Source organism: Cricetulus griseus, chromosome 4 (genome assembly GCF_003668045.3).
Source record: "Cricetulus griseus strain 17A/GY chromosome 4, alternate assembly CriGri-PICRH-1.0, whole genome shotgun sequence".
Classification (NCBI taxonomy): domain Eukaryota; kingdom Metazoa; phylum Chordata; class Mammalia; order Rodentia; family Cricetidae; genus Cricetulus; species Cricetulus griseus.
In genome coordinates this window covers 84799155-84819715 of record NC_048597.1, presented here as the reverse complement: position 1 = coordinate 84819715, position 20561 = coordinate 84799155, and the positions used below count along the sequence as shown (strand labels likewise).

The following is a 20561-nucleotide window of genomic DNA, read 5'->3' as shown; positions in this document are numbered from 1 at the left end:
TGAGCCCAGACACTCCGTAAATGCACTAATTAGCTGAGTGAAAGGAGCCCCAGAACAGGCAGCAACAACTCCATTCCCACAGGAGCAAGCTCTCCTGACTGCTCGAGTCCCTACTCTCTTACGTTCCAGATCAAGACAAGGTGTGTGGGCGCTGGTTCCTCAGCTCCAGGCTCTTTAGCCCCAACATTACTGATTGTGGGTAGGCATAAGGAGCTGTCTGAACCCTGTAGGCTATTTAGCAGCCTCCTCAGCTACTGCCTAGTCATTTACTTTCCTCCCCGAAGCTGTGATGAGCAAAAATGTCTTCAGGGCAGGGAATGTGGCTCAGGGTGGAATGTTTCCCTAACACCTGATGGTTGAGGTTTGAATCCCAGTCTGACTTCTAGTAAGCTGTTCGACCTTGGACAAGTTACTTTGCCTATCTGTTCCTCAGTTTCCTTACTTGTAATGTAGAATCACACCATCGATACAACTCTTGTGTTGTAGAAGTGCTGGGAATGAAGCCACGAGAAATATACTACATAGTAAGTGAGGGCAGTACAACTCATTTTCAAAACCTTTAGACAAGTCATGTTTTTATGAGATAGAAAGAGTTCTGGCTGCCGGGCGGTGGTGGCGCACGCCTTTAATCCCAGCACTCGGGAGGCAGAGGCAGGTGGATCTCTGTGAGTTCGAGACCAGCCTGGTCTACAAGAGCTAGTTCCAGGACAGCCTCCAAAGCCACAGAGAAACCCTGTCTCAAAAACCAAAAAAAAAAAAAAAAAAAAAAAAAAAAGAGTTCTGACCAAACTCTCCACATTATGTCAAACTTGATTTACTAACATGGGACCAGCATGGACTTTATTTATTTAGGCTCTGTGGTTTGTGTTTTGTTTCTTTTTACAACAAGGTCTCATGTCCCAGGCTGGTGCCAATTTTGTTAGCTGAGGATAGAATTCAAGTCCTATCTACATCTCCCAAGTGCCGGGACTGCAGGCCAGCACCACCACATCTGGCACCCCTCCCCTCCTTTATTTTTTCAACTCAAAATGTATGTATGAGTGTTTTGCCTACATGTATGTCTGTGTACTGTATGCATACAGTATCTGTGGAAGCCAGAAGAGGGTGTCAGATCTCCTGAAACTGAAGTTACAGTTAAGAGCCGCTGTGTGGGTGCCGAGAAAGGAACCCAGGTCCTGTGTGAGACCAGCCAGTGCTCTTAATTGCTGAACAGTCTCTCCAGTATCTCTCTCTGTCTTTTGAGACAGGGTCTCCACACTGTAGCCCAGGCTGGCCTTCAGTTCACTATGTAGTCAAATCTGGCCTTGAACTCAAGGTGATCCTCCTGCCTCAGCCTCCTTCAATGAATGCTGATGATTACAAAAGTAATTCATCATGCTATGTTAGAAATCAGCTTTATCATTTTGTGTGTGTGTGTGTGTGTGTGTGTGTGTGTGTGTGTGTGTGTGTGTGTGTGTGTCTGAAGCTGGAACTTGGGGCCTTGTGGATAATAGGTAAATGGTCTACCACCGAGTCACACCTCAGCCTTTCTCATTGCTTTTACTGGGATGAAGAAATGCCTTCTTCTTAAGAAACTTCATAGTCGGGGGCTGGAGAAATAAATGGCTCAGTGGTTAAGAGCACTAGCTGCTTTTCCAGAGGACCTGGGTTCAATTCCCAGCACCCACATGGCAGCTAACAATTATCTATAACTCCAAGATCTGATACCCTTACACAGACACACATGCAGGCAAAACACTAATGTACATAAAATAAAAATAAATAAATGAAAAAAAGAAACTTCATCGTTATTCACAAAGCTGTACTGAGAATGCTCAGCTCATCATAGTCTCCACTGCACTGCCATTGGCTCCTGACTCTGCTAGTCTTCAGCCCTGAGATGTTTCACAAGCAGTTTAACCCCATCATGCCCATAGAAGGTTTACTAAGGCTTTCTACAAAGGGGAAATAATTTTGTCTTACTATGTAGCCCATGCTGGCCTCCTTATTGCAGATCCTCTAGGGTGTGGAGGTTACAGGCATGTCCCAAATTTTATTATTATCTTTTTGTCTATTTGTTTTCTCAAGACAGGGTTTCTCTGTGTAATAGTTCTAGCTATCCTGGAACTCTCTGTAGACCAGGCTGGCCTCAAACCTACGGAGATCTGCCTTTCTGCCTTCCTTTGTCTCCCAAGTGCTGGGATTAAAGGCTGGCATAACGACCTCCTGGCTTTAGAATCACTTTTTTTTTTTAATCTCCTTTTTTTAAAGGCAGGATTTTGCTATATAGCTTGAGGAAGAGGGGGGGTGGCTCAAAGTTGTGGCAAATACTCTCACCTCAGCCTCCCAAGAGGTAGGATAAAAGATAATTTAAAAAGGAAAAGAGAGAGTTGGAAGAAGATCAGAGAACAAACAGCATGCTATCCTGGAATGCTTCTGGAGGACTATGGTTAGTGTATAATATGGAAAAGTGGCCTTGGCTAAGTCACCAATAGCCCGCCAGAGGCAGGACAACAGAGACTGTATGGTCTTGCCATTTGAAAGATCTGCATAGGTCAGCTTGAATTTTCCTGACTTCAAAAAACAGGGGGCGGGGGGTGAGGGGAGTGAGAGTAGAGGGGTGTAGAGGGATGGGGGGTTGGGTGAGGCAGGGGTGGGATGGGGGTATGAAACAGTGTTGTAGATGTCATTTTCTACAGGAGAATTTTCTGCCTTCAAAATGGTCTTAAACATTTACTTATTTATAAGTGTGTGTGTGTGAGTGTGTGTGTCTGTGTATGTGCGCGCACGTGTGTATGTGTGTGTGTATGCGTGATGTATGGCATAGAGGGCGGAGGTCAGAGGACCACTTTGTGGAGTGGGTTCTAAGAACTGAATTTAGGCCATTACCTTGGGAGTCATCTCTCCAGCCCTAGGATGTTTTTCTTTCTAAAGATTTATTTATCTTTGTTTCATGTGTTTGAGTGTTTTGCTTGCATGTGTATATATGTACCACATGTGTGTCTGGTGGCTATGGAGGCCAGGAGATGGCATCAGATCCCCTGGAACTGGAGTTACCAGCAGTTGTGGGCTGTCATGTGGGTACTTGGAACTGAACTTGGGTCCTCTGCAAGAGCAGCCAGTGCCCTTAACCATCTCTCCAGCCCCACTGGGAATGTCAATGTAAAAACATCCTGATTTCTTGGGGGGAAAATTCACCTATGGCCTGAAACATCTGCCTTAACTTCAGGACACTCCAGTTTGGCGGAGGCAGATCTGAGAGTTGCAAGCTTGAACCCCTCCCTGGCAACCAGGATGACAACAGTGCCCTCACTAAGTACTGCCTTGCACGACTTAACCTGCTTCCTAGCCAAGGCTCTCTCTTCTGCATGAACAGTCTTGCTGGGCCTGGAAGCCTCTTGGGTGTTTTTCCCCACAAGTGTGACACGGGAAATTCAGATCTGTAAACACTGGGATCATTTTAAAACTTCCAAGGGCAGATGGTGTGATTCCAACCCAGACTGTATCATTCCAGCATCTTCGGCAGACAATAAGAGTGACTTCCTCTAATGTGCTCAAGAGATACCCAGGGCTCAGAGCTCTACAGCTGCAAACGGTACAGGAAAGCAGGCTTGGCCCTCTGCCCCTCACTTCCCTTTCCTCTTCCTAATTCTGACCAGCAATAGCTGAGGCCTTGGAATTCCAGCCAATGGGGAAGAATGAAGCAGCTGAGGTTGCAAGATGACTTATTTCATTTTTTAAAGATTCATTTTTATTTTGTGTACATGAATGTTTGCCTGAATAAATGTTTGTGTATCACATGCATGCAGTTCCCAACGAGGGAAGAAGTGGGTTTAAGATCCCCATAAACATAGTTATAGACAGTTGTGAGCCGCCATGTGCGTGCTGAGAATTGAACTCTGGTCCTTGGGAAGCAGCTAGTGCTTTGACCACTGAGCCATCTTTCCAGCCCTAGGTGACTTACTGAATATGGGAGAGCCTTTACTAAAAGGCTCTGGCATAGACAAGGTAATTGCTTCACTGTGAAAGCACTTCCCTAGCCCTTTCAAAAATTGGAGACAGAGCCAATCCGTAGCCCAGGTTGGCCCAGAGCTCACCGTCCTCCTGCCTTTTCTCAAGAATGCCACATGCCCTGCTTAATTTTCCATTTTGGAATAATATTGGGCTCACAGAAAGGTAAAATTGGCACACAAAACTTTCGCATACCCCTCATTCAGCTTCCCCAAATGTTTGAATGTGTAATGCTGACGTGACCCAAACCAAGACATTAGCTTTGATAAATGACTGTTATTTACTTATTTAAAAAAATTTTTTTTTGAGATAGGGACTAAAGGCATGTGCCACTGCCACCACCTTGCAAATTACTGTTATTTTGAAGTACACCAATTTCAGGCTGGGTGGTGGTGCCTCACGCCTTTAATCCCAGCAGTTGGGAGGCAGAGGCAGGTGGATTTCTGTGAGTTCGAGGCCAGCCTGGTCTACAAAGCTACACATAGAAACCATGTCTCGAAAAACCAAGAAATAATTTTAAAAAGCAAAGTACACCAGTTTCCCACTAATGTCCCACCTCTCACTCTCTTCTTTGTGGCTCTGGGCATGGAACCATGGCTCATGCCAGCTATTGAGGCAGGCTCTCAGAGATCGAGACCACCCCAGCCCTGATGTCTCCCCAACTCCCCATTTCCAGACCGAGCTGGGAATCCCAGAAGGCATATAACTACTTGATTTGGTCTCTTCCAGGTGGCAACAGTTCCTGGGTCTCTTTGTTGGTGATTTGTCACTACTCATTGTGTTGTGGGCTGCCCCTCCACTTGGGCTTGTCTTCCTCCAGTGAAAGCTAATGATCACAGTCCTGCTCTATATCCCAACCCCCTCATGCATGAGAGTCTGGCTCATTCAGTCCCCTCTTCACCTCCCCACCACCACTCTGTACTTGCTGCTCCTGATGGAGGTGATATGACCCAAACAAACTTCTTCAACTCTGGCTTCTAAGCAGCTGATTCCAAATTGTTTTCCTGCCACCAGATCTGGCAGATGCATACACTGATGATAGACAGGGATAGGAAGAACATACTTGAATCCTTACATTCATCTTTTAAATCTCCATTTAACCTTTTATTTTTGTGTATGTTACGATACAAATTAACTGGTTCTATAGAAAATTTGAAATAAATACATTCTTGCTGTTTAACAGCTTTTCAGTTGATGAGCGACTGTGTACACAATGCTGGTTCCATAAGATTATAATAGAGCTGCCCAGGCAATGGTGCATGTTCTTAATCCCCCTTCTGAATCCTCTGGAGGTAGAGGCAGGCCCATCTCTCTGAGTTCCAGGCCAGCCATGGCTACATAGTGAGATTGTCTCACAACCAAACCCAAACCAAACAAAACAAGATGATAAATCCCCTGAAGATTCCCTACTGCACAGAGGCAGGGTAGCAGGTGTAGCCTTACAGAATAATTTATAATATAGGTGAAGATGTCACTGTAAGCAAAGTGTTGCCAATTTTGCCAATTTTATGAAAGCAGGGCACAGACAGCTCCACACAACAAATAGCACTTGATGATGGTGGTCACACACAACGCCACTGGCTCATGAATGTGTTACATTGTAATTAAAATATATCTAATAATACTATGTATAAATGTGTGGGCATGTGCATGTGAGTGCAGTACCCATGGAAGCCAGAAGAGAGCGTTGGAACCCTGGAGTTGGACTTAACAACAGGCTGTTGATGGGAACTGATCTCATCTTCTGCAAGAGCGGCAAGTGCTCTTAACCACTGAACCATCTCTTCACCCTCATTGTAATTTCAATTGCATTATTATTATTATTGCTATTTTGTTTTTTTGGAATGGGCTCCAAGGCTTTCCTCATGTTAAGAATATGCTCTAGGCTAAGGTATACCTCAGCCGTACTATTTTAGAGACTGTTTCTATTTATTAAAAATAATATTAGTGGGCTAGGGAGATGGCTCAGTGGTTAAGAGTACTTGCTGCTCTTGTAGAGGTTTGTTCCCCAAATCCTCATTGGTTGGCTCACAGCTACCTGTTGCTCCCTTTCCAGGGGATCCAGTGCCCTCTTCTGGCTTCCATGGGTACCTGTATGCACATGGTAGACATACATGTACTCAGGTGTATACACAAACGTGTAAAGTAAACAACTCTGACCCAATAAGTAAACTGTGAACAGCACGGCCAGCTTCTCCCTCACAGCCTCACATACCTACTAGTGTTTACTGCTGTATTGTATCCAGAGGCCAGGTGGAGTGATTGATCAGGACCATCTGGGTCTTTGATGTTTGCGCAGCAGTCAGGTTGGCCACCAATGCCTCTTACAACGTGTCTCTATGTTACCTGATTCTTTATTGAAACTATTGAAAGTTCACGTTCAAAAGACAGTTAGGACTGGGTGAAGTGCCACCATTCTGGTCTGGTCACCTCTGGCACACTGTGCTGTTTTGGCAGTATATCTTTCCATGGCCAACTTGAGGATGGTTGTGATTCAGCCAGTGGCACATTGCTGACCACCAGGTCTACTTAGGCTGGCCGTGAGCATGCTAAATGTGTGGGTGGGAGGAGAGCAGACCCTTGGCAGCAGCCAACTCCCCCTAAGACTGTTTCTGTCTGGGAGTTGGCTTACCTGTTACATGGGATCCATGCCTGTATGTTTTTCTTGGCGATGGTTCCAATTCCTTCTCTGTTTCCCCCGACACTGGAAGCCAGAGGCACCATCTTGATCTAGAGAGGATCTGAGATGGAATCCAGTTCTAGAAAGAGACCTCAGCTCTAAGGTTGGAAGGGGTTCAGAGGGAGGCCCCACCAGGGCTGGAAGGTCTCAGGACAGCTTCCAGTGCACCTGGGGATGGTCCTTTCATCTGCCTCTTATCACACTACGGGAGAGCATATCTTTTAGGCTGTGTCTGAGGTGGCCTCAGGCTTCTGATGAGCCTGGCAGTGTGGGTGTGAACACAGTTTGGGAAATGCTTCTGCTTGGCATAAGTCCAGCTCTCCCTAAGGCCACCACCCTTGTCACAGCTCTTTGGGGCTATGAGAAACAAACTGTTCTAAAGGTTCCACAGTGTTTACAATGTCACAGCCAAACTTGCCGGCAGAGACTGAAGGACACAGTGGGAGGATGCAGAGATTGAAGGGTTCTGATTTGAACCCATTTCATCTCTTTATGGCTGGCTGACTTTGGGCACATCTCTTCTTTCCCGTCCCCCCGCCCCCCACCTTGTTCCCTGTTTAACACTCTAAAGGCCGTTGAGCCTGGGAGAACGGAGCCTAAAAATGAGGCGGACTAAAGTCTCACGAAATACCCAAGTTTATTCAGAGCATTGGACAGTTCATCCTCTGAGGGTTAAGAAGACTCAGACAAGTAAAATGTTCAACCACAAGGACAAGTCACACGTGGCAAAAACATGTTTTTTCCATAGAGGCATGTAAACAAATAACAATACCAGAGGATGAAATGAATAATTTGAAGTGGACTCATTCCTCTCTGCTATACCTGGGAGGGGCATGAAAGCGCATTCCAAGAACCAGTCTGTGGTTTTGGAGAAACTGAGATCACAAAATCCTTGTCTTGTTTTCTCACAAGCACCCAGAATTCTCACCCTATTCTATTCTTGGACTGTGTTCCAGAAAAGTTCTTATTCTCCTTGAACTATGGTCACCCCACTTTGGCTCCTTAGTGCTGGGATTACTCGTGTGTGTCACACACTGACTGTGAAGATTTTATCTTTTAAGATTTATATATTTATTTATCTGAGACAGGGTCTCACTATGTAGCCTTGGCTGACCTGGAACTCACACTGTAGACCAGGCTGCCCTCAAATTCATAGAGATCCACCTGCCTCTGCCTCCAGAGTGCTGGGATTAAAGGTGCATGTCACCATATCTGACCAATAGTAGGTTTGTTGTTTAACAATTACGTGTATGTGTGTGAGTATATGCACATGAGGGCTGGTACCCATGGAGGTTAAGGCATAGGATCCCCTGGAACTGGACTTAACAGGTGTGAGCTTCCAGACATGGGTACTGGGATCCCCTACAAAAGCAGCAAATACTCTTAACTGATGAACCATCTCTCCAACCCCTGTACACACATTAAAAAAAAAATCTATCCTTGCCTAGGTTTCTTCAGTAGAAAGAGAAAAAGTCATCCTTGGCCGTGGAGTGGTGCTTCTCAACCTTCCTAATGCTGCGACCCTTTAATACAGTTCCTCATGTTGTGGCGACCCCCAACATAAAATTTTTTCGTTGCTACTTCATAACTGCAATTTGGCTACTGTTATGAATTGCAATGTAAATATCTGCTATGCAGGATATCTGATACAGTTGAGAACTGCTGCCATAGAGACTTGTGACAATTTGATAAAGGTGTTTGGTGTCTGCTCTCTAGTGGCTCTTGACATTTATCAGGGAGACCATTGGGCATGGTGGCATCCCTCATGGCTGACTTTGTACATGTCCTTAAATATCACCTGCTCATCTCAGTCTTACCCAACTTAAAATTTTTTTTGGCGTATTTTTAAATTTTATTGTTTTAATGTATAGATATGTTGCCTGCATGTATGTTTGTATACCACATGCATGCCTGGTACCTAGGGAGGTCAGAAGAGGGTGTTGGATCCCCTGAGGCTAGCTAGAGTTATAGATGGTTGTGAGCCTCCATGTGGGTGCTGGGAATTGAACCTGGATCCTATGGAATAGCAGCAGTGCTCTTAGCCACTGAACCATCTCTCCAGCCTAGCGCTGCCCAGCTGTAGGGAGACAGAGAGGCCAGTACTTGCAAACTGTATTCCTTTACCCTCTCAGTTCATTTCTAGAATGGGGCAGAACATAAAAATGACTTTGTGAGTTATGTATTTATTTAGTAAGTGACCATTAGTTACTGAAGATTGAGAAATGAGTGACGGGGTTTGCTCTCAAGGGTTTCACGGTCAATGGCGTGAGAGGGACAAACACACAGAATCACAGAACAAGCTCATGGTCACAGTCTCAGGATATGTCCATGGGGCAAAGAATCAGGAAAAGGGTACCCGAAGCTCTGTGGAAGTCTTCAAAGGTGTAAGATGAACAAAGGTTCTGAGCGGATCCCAGGACTGGTAAGAGGTGTGCTCAGTTGGAGGTGAGGCTTCCTGGGTATCTCCAAAGGCCAGGATGTGCCCATTTTTTTCAGTCACACTTGCATTGAACACAGAGACACAATTACTCGTTATTATTAGTGGCTTCTGCTGGATCCCTTCTGCCTCTGGAGTTATTTAATTATCCTATCTTAATTTTTTTCTATTAAAATTCTTTCCTACAGCCAGCAGGAGAACATCAGAAGTCTTCATTTCTTTTTATATTTAATTAAAAAGTTTAATAACATTTGAGCTCACTTATTTATTTGCAAATCGTGACAGGCTGCTGGAGATTGGAAGGACATGAGTGTGAGGGCCTGGGCAAGGGCACTGCTGTTCTGTTCCTAGGAAAGTGTTCAGTATATCTGGTTTGGCCACAATGCCAAGCACAACCCTCTGGCTGCTGAAATATTTAGCATCATATCTTGTGGGAAATTCATGGATTGAAAAGATGGAAGTGTGTTAGAAAGGTGTTTTGGGGCTGGATGGCCCTGTGGTTAGTGCACTTGATACTCTTGCAGAGGACCTGAGTTCAGTTCCCAGCATCCACACCAGGCAGCTCACAGTTGTTGTTGGCACCTTGACCTCTGGGGGCATCTGTACTTATGAGCATGAACTACCATAAGGACTGACACACATGTGCACAATTAAAAACAATTTTAAAGATTAAACGTGTCCTGAGGGTCAGTATGATGGCTCACTGGGTCGAGGCATTTGCCTACTGAACTCAGTCCAACTCCTGGAACCCACAAGGTAAAGAGAGGTGACTTCTGAAAGTTGTTCTCTACCCCTTCTGCCCCCCACTGTGGCACAAGTGCCCTCCCCCACTCCACAAAATGAAGGGTTCTGAGAAGGCATTATTCCTTTATCACTCTGTATGTCACCCCCATGATCACTGCATTTGCAGAAACAAAATAGAAAATAAAAACATCAGCTGAACTTTTCTCTGATTTGAGTAAAATTGAAAGGAAGCTATTTTCTAAGTTCGACAGGGATATTTCTGCCAGCTGTGGTGTCACATGCCTTAGTCCCAGTACTGGACATGTCAAGGTTAGCCAGGGCTACATAGTGAGGCCAGAGAGAGAGAGAGGCAGAGACAGACACATACAGAGAGAAACAGAGAGAGACAGACACACAGAGAAACAGAGAGACAGAGACAGAAAGACACACAGAGAGACAGAGACACACACACAGAAAGACACACAGACACACAGACACACAGACACACACAGACACAGACACACACACACACACACACACACACACACACACACGGGGCGGGGGGGAGTATTCATTCCTGTAATTCTGGTACACAGGAGTTTAACCTGAGTTACACATTGTCTCAGAATAGGATATATATTAAAAATTGAGGTAGAAGTGAATTACAAAGGGCCTTAGTGCACTGAAATTCTATAGCCATGTGTTTTAGAAAGTCAGTGGATTGGAAGAAGGGAGCTCTTGCTGAAACTGAGGCTGGTGACTTGATGTCCTTTATATTACTGAGCTGCAGAGCACATCTGCATAGCCTTGTAAGCCTGTGTATCTTACGCCAAAGATTGACATCTCTAAGAAACCCCAGTTAGCAGGTGCAATGTTTGTGTCGCAAATGCACCCACCTGCTGTGGGCTGCATCATAGTGTTCTTTCCTTCCAATCTACCTTCCTGTACAACGCTCTCTTCCTGAAAGCAAACAGACTTTGATATTGGAGTCTCAAGTGTGTCACGAAGTCTCTCCAAACACAAAAGCATGAGCTCTACTTTAAAAGGAATAGTCCTGAAAGCTTATCTTTGCGGCGGGTGTAAGAAGCATTGGACAGGTAGCTATGCCCCAACAGAGAAGTCAGAGCAGAACCTGCCGGAACACAGCATGTGTGCGCCAAGGGAAGGAGCGGTTGCATAGGTTCACAACTGAAGGTCTGGTTAACCTGCAACCACACAGAACAGGGGCAAAGGCGTGTCGCAGTGCTTTGTGGTGTACTTGGAACTACACAGCTGACAGATTAGAAGATGTTTTCTTGCTTGGTGCAAAACAAGAGGCTTAAAGGAAGTTCAATGGCAACCGAAAGTTGACTCGTGATTTGTAAACCGACTGGCTATGCTTGATGAGCCTTCTGAGTTGATAATCTTTGAGAGCCAAAAGGTCCCAGAGCCCCGCTAAGTAATGTCCTTGTGACATCCCTGCTTAAGCCTGCCGTTTAACACTATGGAACCTAAACGAAGGAAACTTCCTGCCCAGTTTTTGGGGGCACTGATTACCTCTTGAGGCGTCCTCAAGGATTGCAGCTGGTGTTTCTCATGATTCCTGGGGTTGTAACTGTAGAAGCGTAGCCTAGCTGTCAGGTCACAACACATGGTCCAGGGAACTGTCACATACCGACATGCTTCCTGCCACACGATCTTTTTTAGCCCACGGCGCCATCGCCCAGCTGCAGCCACTCTCTCTGCCAAAACACCTTTGATTTTCCTAGGGACAGAGAGAGATGCACTCTGATGCCATGGAGTGGAAGCCCCAGGCCTCTCTTGTGCGCTATCCCGAACAGAGTAGTAGCTAGGCCAGGTCTCAACTGGCAGGACTGTGTGCTTGTTTATTTTTATTTTTATAAAGGGGGCTATTTTTAAGTGCGAGACGCTTCTTATCTTTGAGTTAGCTCAAATACATTTCCTACCAGCCAAGCAGGCAATGTGGCTGCTGGGATGCAAAGAGTCTGACTGAAAGTTCTGTGGCTGACACTGTGAGGGTGGCTTTGAAGGAAAGCTGGGGTTTATGACAAGAGGATTTCCTGAGCTTCACTAACATCTGTTCCCTGGGAATGCAGGCCCGGCTTGTGGGGGAGGGGGTTTGGGGTGAGTATTGCCCTTGGGGTGGAGGACTTGTAAGATGTAAGCATTCAAAGCTGGCTGGTTCCGTTTGCCAGCTTCTATTTCCTGTTGTAAAGCAGTTCCTTGTCAGGGTTGTGTGCAGCTGACAGCCAGCCTGCTCACAGAAATATTGCTGGCTGTCCCAGCTGCCCTCTTGCCCCTTCACAGAACCCTCTTCTTTTCTCTCCTTTCCTTTTCCCCTTTCTTTTCTCTTCTTCCTTCCTTCCTCTTTCTTTGTTTCTTTCTTTCTTTGTTTCTTTCTTTGTCTCTCTCTCTCCCTCCCTCCCTTCCTCCCTCCCTCCCTCTCTCCCTTCCTTCCTTCCTTCCTTCCTTCCTTCCTTCCTTCCTTCCTTCCTTCCTTCCTTTTGGTTTTTTGAGACAGGGTTTCTCTGAGTAGCCTAGACTGTCCTGGAACTCTCTCTGTAGACCAGGCTGTCCTCAAACTTATAGAGATCCACCTGCCTCTGCCTCCTAAGTGCTGGAATTAAAGGTGTGTGCACGCTGCCACCATCTCCCTGCCCAGTACTTTTTCTTAACCTGTTGATACCCTAAAGCAGTCCTGTAAGTTAGGCGCTATAGTCACTCCATATGACAGAGGAGAATGGACTCTCAGAAAGGAAATTTGCCCAAAGTCACACATCTGCTAAGTGGCACATCTAGGATAATACTCTTGTCATTGTTCATAATGGCAGACTGCCTCCTGAGATACAGCCTGTAGGTGGTATGCAGTCAGGAGTACTCCCTACGTATCAGAGCATCAAGTGTGTGTTGTCCAGACCAGAAGCATGGTATCGGCTGTGTTAGCTACACCGAGTCACAGGGCCTTTAAGGGCTGATAGTACGAGTTGTGCCTGTGCTCTAGGGCTTTCACAGGGGCCTCATTGCAGGTCCCCATAGATGTCTTAATCTACACGGGTCTGTATCTTTTTTTTGTAAGACTATGTAGTGTTTGTATAGAGCCTACACACACCTCCTGTATACTTCAATTATCTCTAGGTGATTTTTTTTCCCCTTTGGAATACAATCTTGTTGTGTAGCCTAGGCTGAACTCACAATCCCCTTGCCTTAGCCTCCCGTGTTGTGGGTTACAAGTGTGTACTACTACACTCACTCTAGATGACCTTTCAGTCTTGATACAATGTACGCCCTATAAGCAGCTGTCATGTTTCCCAGGCATTTCGTATGGTCACTGAATATGCAGTTTCCATCCTGCATGCTTTTTATTAGTGGCTGGTGACCCACAGATGTGGAATGAATCGACAGAGAGGGCCAGCTATGACTGTGTATCAAAGGCTTCTTCAGTACCATGGCTAAAGGGGGACTACAGCAGTATGGGAGTGTCAAGCCAAGAGTCAAGATGGGAGGGGGACATACCACCATGTTGTTACTAAATTAAGCCCACTTGGTGTTGTGTGTCTGTACCATGCAGGAGAGTGGCCACTGGGACCACTGGGGGAATTGTGAGCAGGCTGAGGTAGGGCTTGTACATTTGTGTTCAGGGAGACTGTTGAAGACTTTGGGCAGCTTTGGGTCCTGGGGGAGAGCCCATAGGCAGGCTGAGCTTACCAGTGTCTCAAATTCATTTGCTTTTAGAGATTGAGAAGGATATTTCGGGCTGGATTTGAGAAAGTAATGTGGGTGTTCCCACCCTCTGCACTTTGTTTTGGGAGGGTTGGGGAATGTTTTAACAGCACACCAGTTCCTGTAAGATGAGAGATCGTGTCCCTGTTTTCAGGTGGCTGTTTCTGACTCCTCTGGGGTTACAGACTGACCCTCCAGGGCTGGATTTCGATTGGGGTTCCCACCCCTGCCTGAGATTCTCTTTTGTGAAGCAGTCAAGACTACTCTAGGGAATGGTGACTCAAAGAGGGTGGAAATCACCACTTCTGCTCCAAGTAGCTCCCATTCATTGGAAGAAACAAATGGAGAAACAGATAGTGTAAGATCCAAGAGCGGGCTGGTGAAATGGCTCAGTCAGGAAAGGCACTTACTGCCAAGCCAGATGATCTGAGTGTGAGCCCCACAAGTTGTCCTCTATCTTCAACGCACATGCTATAGTACACACATACCCCCTTGAGTGAAATAAATAAATATCATTTTTAAAAAATCAAAGAATAATTTGACTGGTGTATGGCACATGTCTTTCATCCCAGAACGTGGGTGGCTGAGGCAGGACAATGATAAATTCAAGGCCCATGCAAAATAAAACAACAAAAAACAGCCAGCAAACAAAAGAGCAATTCAGAGGTAGCCACTGAAGATGGTAGAGACCAGGGGAAGGACAACTCACCCTGGAAGAGAAAAGATGTGATCACAGATGACTGGAGACATCAACATTCAGGAAGCAGGAAATGGAATCATGGGCAGACAGGTGACAGAAGACAAGAGACAGCTGATGGGGCATAAGATTTCAGGCAAGGTGAGGCAGAGGGAAGTGTTGGGAGGTCAGGCCAGGTGTGGCATCTATAGGAGTTGGGTTTGCATTGGCCAGTCGGTGTCGGTGGTGCCTCGAGATGTCTCTATCCTGCAGTAAGTTCAGAAGAGAGAGGTTGAGGGCTCCAGCCAAGACTGAAGTCATGGGAAGCCACATGACTTTGTACCTCTGTTGCTGTAATAGAACACCCGAGACTGGCTAGCTTATAAAGAACTTTTGTCTTCACTCTTCCAGAGGTTAAAGAGGCTGAGGCTTTGGCACTTGGTGAAGGCCATCCTGTTGCATCATTCCCTGGTGGAAGACAGAAAGACAAGGAAGCATGGGAGAGGAAGCATGGCCACTTTTGGGCTAATTAACCTGCAACCCCAATCTATCCTGAGGCAGCATCCTAGTGACCTAATCACCTCTTGTTAGACTCCCATCTCTCAGCCCTGCTGCACCAGGGATCAAGTTTTCAACACATGAGCCTTGAGAGACACATGTCAGCCATTGCATCAGGTAAAGAAAACAGGCAGGACATGATGCTTGATTGGTTAAACTGAGGGGGATAAGAGAAAGAATTGAATGCAAAGACAGTTCACAGGTTTCTAGCTTGAGTGCATAGGTGGATGGTGATGAGACTCACTGGGTTAAAAATTATGGGGTGGAGGGTAAAGATGGCTTGGAGGAAGGAATCCTAATGTCCTGCAGCACAGTAGGATAATCAGAGTTTATATTTCAACATAGCTAATACAGTGTTGAGTATCTGCAACATGATCTTTTACATAATGTAGATTCTTATTACTATTTCACACTGTATTCCAGTAATTATGTACAATTGCTATATATTAGTTGAAAATTAAATAAAAAACAATAAGAGTCAGATGTAGAGGCTTATGCCTATAATCCCAGCACTTGGGAGCCAAGGCAAGAGGAATGTTTTGAGTTCAAGGCCATCCTGGATGATAGTGAGTTTCAGGCTACCCTGGACTACAGACTGAGACCCTGTCTTAATAAAACTAATGGATGAATGACTGGATGGAGGAGGAGCTAGGATGAATGATGCAGGAGACAGCCAAGTTTGAGGGTCCCACTGGGTATTTGGGGAGGAGGTCTAGAAGACCCTGGTCACTGTAGCAGCGTTGGGGGAAGGGTAGGCTCTACTGCAGAGGGAGTGGTGGGGAGGCAGCCTGGTGGTCAAGAGGGAGGACTCTGTTGAAAGCCTGGCTTTGGCTCCAAACATCTTCTGGTAGCTGATTCCAGTGAGCAGAGGTGAAACCCCCTAGAGTGGCTTTTCAGGATTGCAGCCTCCTTACTCAAGGCCTGGGACACTGTGTGGTGAAGCAATTGTGTCACAGAGCCCTGGAGAAGCGTGGGCTTGAGGAAGAGCAGGAGGCATAGCCTTCTGTCAGTCACAAGGTTTCCCATGTAAACCCTGGTCAGAGTCCTGAAGGCCTTGCTTGTCAGGGTCCAGGCGCTCATTCCTGTCTGAGCTTCTCTTGCACGTGTGCCAGCTTCCTCCTGGGGTCTCCAGTATTGTCACAAGCACAGGCTTGGCTCGAGCCTGGGAGTTATTCCTGGGAGTGAGAAATGGAGGTGGATTTGGAAAAGGTAAAATGAGTCCCCTAACCTGGTAGAGAACCCCTGCAGGGGCAGGCAAGGCCTGGAGCCCTCCTTTAGAATGTGCCATTTTCATCAGTAGTTCAAAGTGCCTTCCACCAGTCTGACACCAGCGCCTGTTCCTTGTGGTGGCATCTCTACATTCTTATCCCCTTTATCCTTTACTGAGGCTAAACAAATCTGTAGCATCCTCAGTCCCAAGGCATAGTAGAGGACACGGGACAGCGCCCAAGGCTGTGGGGCCCTTTGGAGAACAGCATGAAATATTGGAGTATTTATTTTCTTTTAAATGAGCTAAGGACAATGTTATGAGGAGAGAGCAGACTCCAGAATATAGGGATACAATATAAAATTATCACCAACTGTCCATGAAAGAAAAAATTGAGCTTTCACAACAGACCAAATGGGTTCTCTCTGTGTTTCTGCTAATCTTTGCGAGCCATCCTCATGTGTGTCTTAGTGTATCTGCAGTCACTGACAGCCAAAAGGTGCCAGTGCCAAAACGCTCAGAGCACCTTCAGTGGGATATTCTGAAGTTGGGACAGTTTTCAGATGGTAATGTGACATCACCACCTTGAGAGAGGGTATGTTAGTTTTTCTCTTTTTTGTCATCTTGACACAAACTAGAGCCACTCAGGAAGAGGAAACATCCATTGAGGAAATGCCTCCAACAATGGCCAAAAGGTAAGTCTGTGGGACATTTTCTTGATTAGTGATTGATGTGGGAAGGCCTAGTCTATTGGGGGCAGGTTGTCCTGGGTAGGATAAGAAAACAGGCTGAGCAAGCCAAGGGGAGCAAGCTGATAAGCAGTGCTCTTCCGTGGTCTCTGCATCAGTAACTCCAGCATCAGCATCTGGTCTCCAGGTTCCCACTTCAGTTTCCCTTAGTGATGGACTACAAGCTGTAAACAGAAAGAAACCGTTTCCCCGAGTTGCTTTTGGTCACGGTGTTCATCACAGCAGCCAACAGCAGTTCTGAGCAGGTGGTAATTAATAGATTTCATTTGACCTCTGCATCTGCCACCATCACCCCCTTACCACCCAAGTCCAGCTTGTAACAGCCTATGAAAAAAGGGTAGGGACACAGTTCGAGAACCACTGTCTTAAGGACCGTGTTGTCTTTCTTACTCTTAACTGTTAAGAAATGGCTGTGCTCCTGTCAGCCAAGAGTCCCTTAGGATAGGGTATACTGTGAGAAGTGTGTTATTAGGTGACATGGTCCTAAACACCATAGAACACACTTGTGAAACCTGCCTGGTTCTGGGCTACTATCTGTATAGTGGATTGATGACCACTAGTATTTTTTATAATTTATTTATTTTTATTTCCTGCACATTCATGTTTTGTCTGTGTGAAGATGTCAGAACCTCTGAAACTGGAGGTACAGGCATTTATGAGCTGCCATGTGGGTGCTGAGAATTGAACTTGGGTCCTCTGGAAGACTAGCCAGTGCTCTTAACCACTGACCCAACTCTCTAGCCCCCAGTTCACTAGTGAGTATTTTCTTTATGGAGACAGAAAAGTTATGGTGAAAATACGAGCTGAGCTATGTGACAGGCAGGGCATTTTCAGTTCAATTAAAATCATCAAGACCAGTATGAAGAATGTTCCATGGTTGATGGAAACTCCATCGTTGACCAAGATGACTTCACGTGGTGCAGTAATGTCCATATTCCTAGTCCAAGTGCTGGGTGAACTTTGTGGCAGATAGGGATTCGGATGGCTGAGGTGTACCTATAGCTATGGGGATTTGGTCCTTGGCTCCTACTGTCCTTTCAACTCACACATCCACTTACCATTTACTAGCTATGTGACCCTGGAAAGGTACTTAACCTCTCTGATCCTCGAAAACAGCTTATGTAAAATGGGACAAACAATAATGTCTATATCAAGGATAATTCTGAGACCCAAGATTACAGGAAGATATGTGGGAAGCTATCTGCATAACTTGATCAGTGTAGACTACAAAATCAAGGCTGAGACCTCTCTTTTTTGCAGGGATTTCTCTGTGGCTTTGGAGGCTGTCCTGGAACTAGCTCTTGTAGACCAGGCTGCTCTCAAACTCACAGAGATCCACCTCCCTCTGCCTCCCGAGTGCTGGGATTAAAGGCGTGTGCCACCAAGGCCCAGCGGCTGAGACCTCTTTAAACACCTCTGTAATAGGAATGACAAGGAAGATATTGTACAGGACAAGAGAGACAGGGAGCTTGGATAATTGTATGAATATTTACAGTCACCAGGCTTAAAAATGTAAAGTCAGTCAGGCTGTGGTGGTTCATGCCTTTAATCCCAGCACACAGGAGGCAGAGGCAGACGGATCTCTGTGAGTTCGAGGCCAGTCTGATCTATAGAACGAGTTTCAGGACAGGCTCCAAAGCTACACGGAGAAACCCTGTCTCTGAAAACAAACAACAACAACAAAAACAAACAAAAATGTCAGGTCAAGGTTCTGCATAGGAAATAGGTACAGCAGAAAACAAGTTGCAAAGTCAAGAGTAAGCAAGGGGGCTGGGAGCTACTATGGCAAAGGAGAGGAGATGCGGGGAGATTCAGGTCAAGTTCTGGAAGGAAGGAAGAGTGTGTGATAAAGGGAGGGAAAGAGCAACGTGTGCAGGACGAGCTGTGGGGCTGAGCCCGCGCAGCCATGTTCGTTAGAAATCTCTGCAATCCTGTTCCCATACAAGCCGTTTCCTGAGCCTTCACAGCCCCTGAACCCTTTCTCCTGCGCTCCTGTCTCGGTTGCTAAGGATCCTAGTGGCAGAGTGGCAGGCGCTCCGCAGGGAGTCTGTGAATGAGCGCCGGCTCCCAGCTTCCAGCATGCTCTTTCTAGCTTCTTCCTGGTTGTGGATGCTGAGCTGGGAACAGGAAATGAATTTTTTTTCCTGTTTTCTGCAATTTGTCTATTAAAAGAGAAATCAAACAAACCTCGAAAATACGCTGATGCTCAGTGAGATTGCAGACACGTTTCTAGTCCAGCTATTCATGGAGACCAGACTGGAAAGGCTGAGGGCCGCCACTGAGAGCTCTGTCCTGAAGACTCTGGGAATCCTGTCTGGCTTATGTGAAGGAACTTCAAAGGGACGTAGAAGCTTTGATTGGAATCCTTGCAAACTGTTGACTGAGCAACGGTCTGGTCTTTCTTCTGGAGAGGGTCTGTGAGAGCGGGCAGAGGGGCTAGGGCCGCCCACAAATCCTCCTCCCTCCAGATCAGAAGGCTGGCTCCTGGACTGCCCGTGGACCAGTGGGTTGCTAGGAAGAAGCCATTCCAGTTGGAAGGGCGCCGGAAACACAGATGCAGACTCTCAAACCTGCTCTTCAAGGACATCTTGGGACTCTGTAAAAAATCTGCACTCTAGGGCTTTTCCCCTCCTGGGGAATTAGCTGTTAAATATTTACCAGCTGCCACTGTGTGTAAACAAGATCCAAGAGGAAGCAGCTTTTTTTGCAAGACCTAGCACAGAGTTCAGGTAAAGCTGGGCAGATAGATCTACAGATAAGATTGTCTTTTGTTTTGCTTTATGAAACGGGGTTTCTCGGCGTAGAACTGGCTGACTGTCCTGGAAGTTTCGCTAGAGATCAGGTTGGCCTCCAATTCAGAGCTCCGCCTGCCTCTGCCTCATAGTGCTGGCATTAGAAGTGTGCACCACCATCGCCCAGCCAGATAAGATTGTCTCAAGTGGCCTTTCCCTAATGGAAGTTTCTGGAAGGGCTGACTACACTGGGAGTGACCCACACATCCTGGGAAAGCAATATCACAGGCCTTTGTTATTTATTTTCTTTCATTTTTCAACTCTAAATAGAATCTCCAGTTGTGAAGCTTCTAATGTCAGACCACACATGCCTCATGGGTCCACAAAAGTGAATTTTCTGATATGAAAATTCAGGGTATTTTTTTTCTCTTCAAAATAATGACCTCAGATCCTTGTGTTGAGAGTTGAAGGTAAGCCAGAAAGTTCCAGAAGACTGAGGCTGCAGCTTGGGGATTGTATTAGTTACTTGTGACCAGAATTGCTGACAAAAAGCTTGTGCAGGTAAGGGAAAGGTTTAGTTTGGCTCAGGGTGTAAGAGCGATTTTGGTCTGTCATGTTGGGGAAGGCAATATGGAACAGTTTTGTTCCTGGTGGTGGGAGTGTGTGGTGGTTGCTTGTTCATCACACAGTGGCAAGCAGGAAGTAGAAGATTCAGTCTTTCAGTCTGCAGCCAATTGTTAACATTTTTTTTTTTTTTTTTTTTTTTTTTTTTGAGACAGGGTTTCTCTGTGTAGCTCTGGCTGTCTTGGAACTCACTCTGTAGACCTGGCTGGACTGCCTCTGCCTCTCAAGTGCTGGGATTAAAGGCATGTAACATCACTGCCCAGCCCAACTGTAACTTTCAAAGGCCTGTCTCCGGTGTATGTGCCAGCCAGGCCCCTTTTATAAAATAAATGAGGCCAAATGCTTAAAACACAAGCCTGTGGAGGACATTCTAGATTTAAATCCTAACAATGATTTTTAGTTTTTTTTATTATGTGTCATGTATGGGCAGCACGGGACTGCAGTGGCCAAAGAGGCCAAAAGGGG

At 46.1% G+C, this 20561-nt stretch overlaps 1 long non-coding RNA gene across 2 annotated transcripts in view; it reads left to right on the top strand.

Annotated features, from left to right (window-relative positions):
- The window catches only part of LOC103162677, a 39702-nt gene that overhangs the window by 4166 nt on the left and 14975 nt on the right, over window positions 1-20561 (top strand). The window contains exons 3-4 of one of the 2 annotated variants that reach the window (XR_003485029.2): window positions 14638-14901; window positions 16630-16686. This is a non-coding gene — a long non-coding RNA (uncharacterized LOC103162677). The remainder of the gene's footprint in view (window positions 1-14637; window positions 14902-16629; window positions 16687-20561) is intronic. The other variant, XR_003485030.2, reaches the window with a different exon arrangement.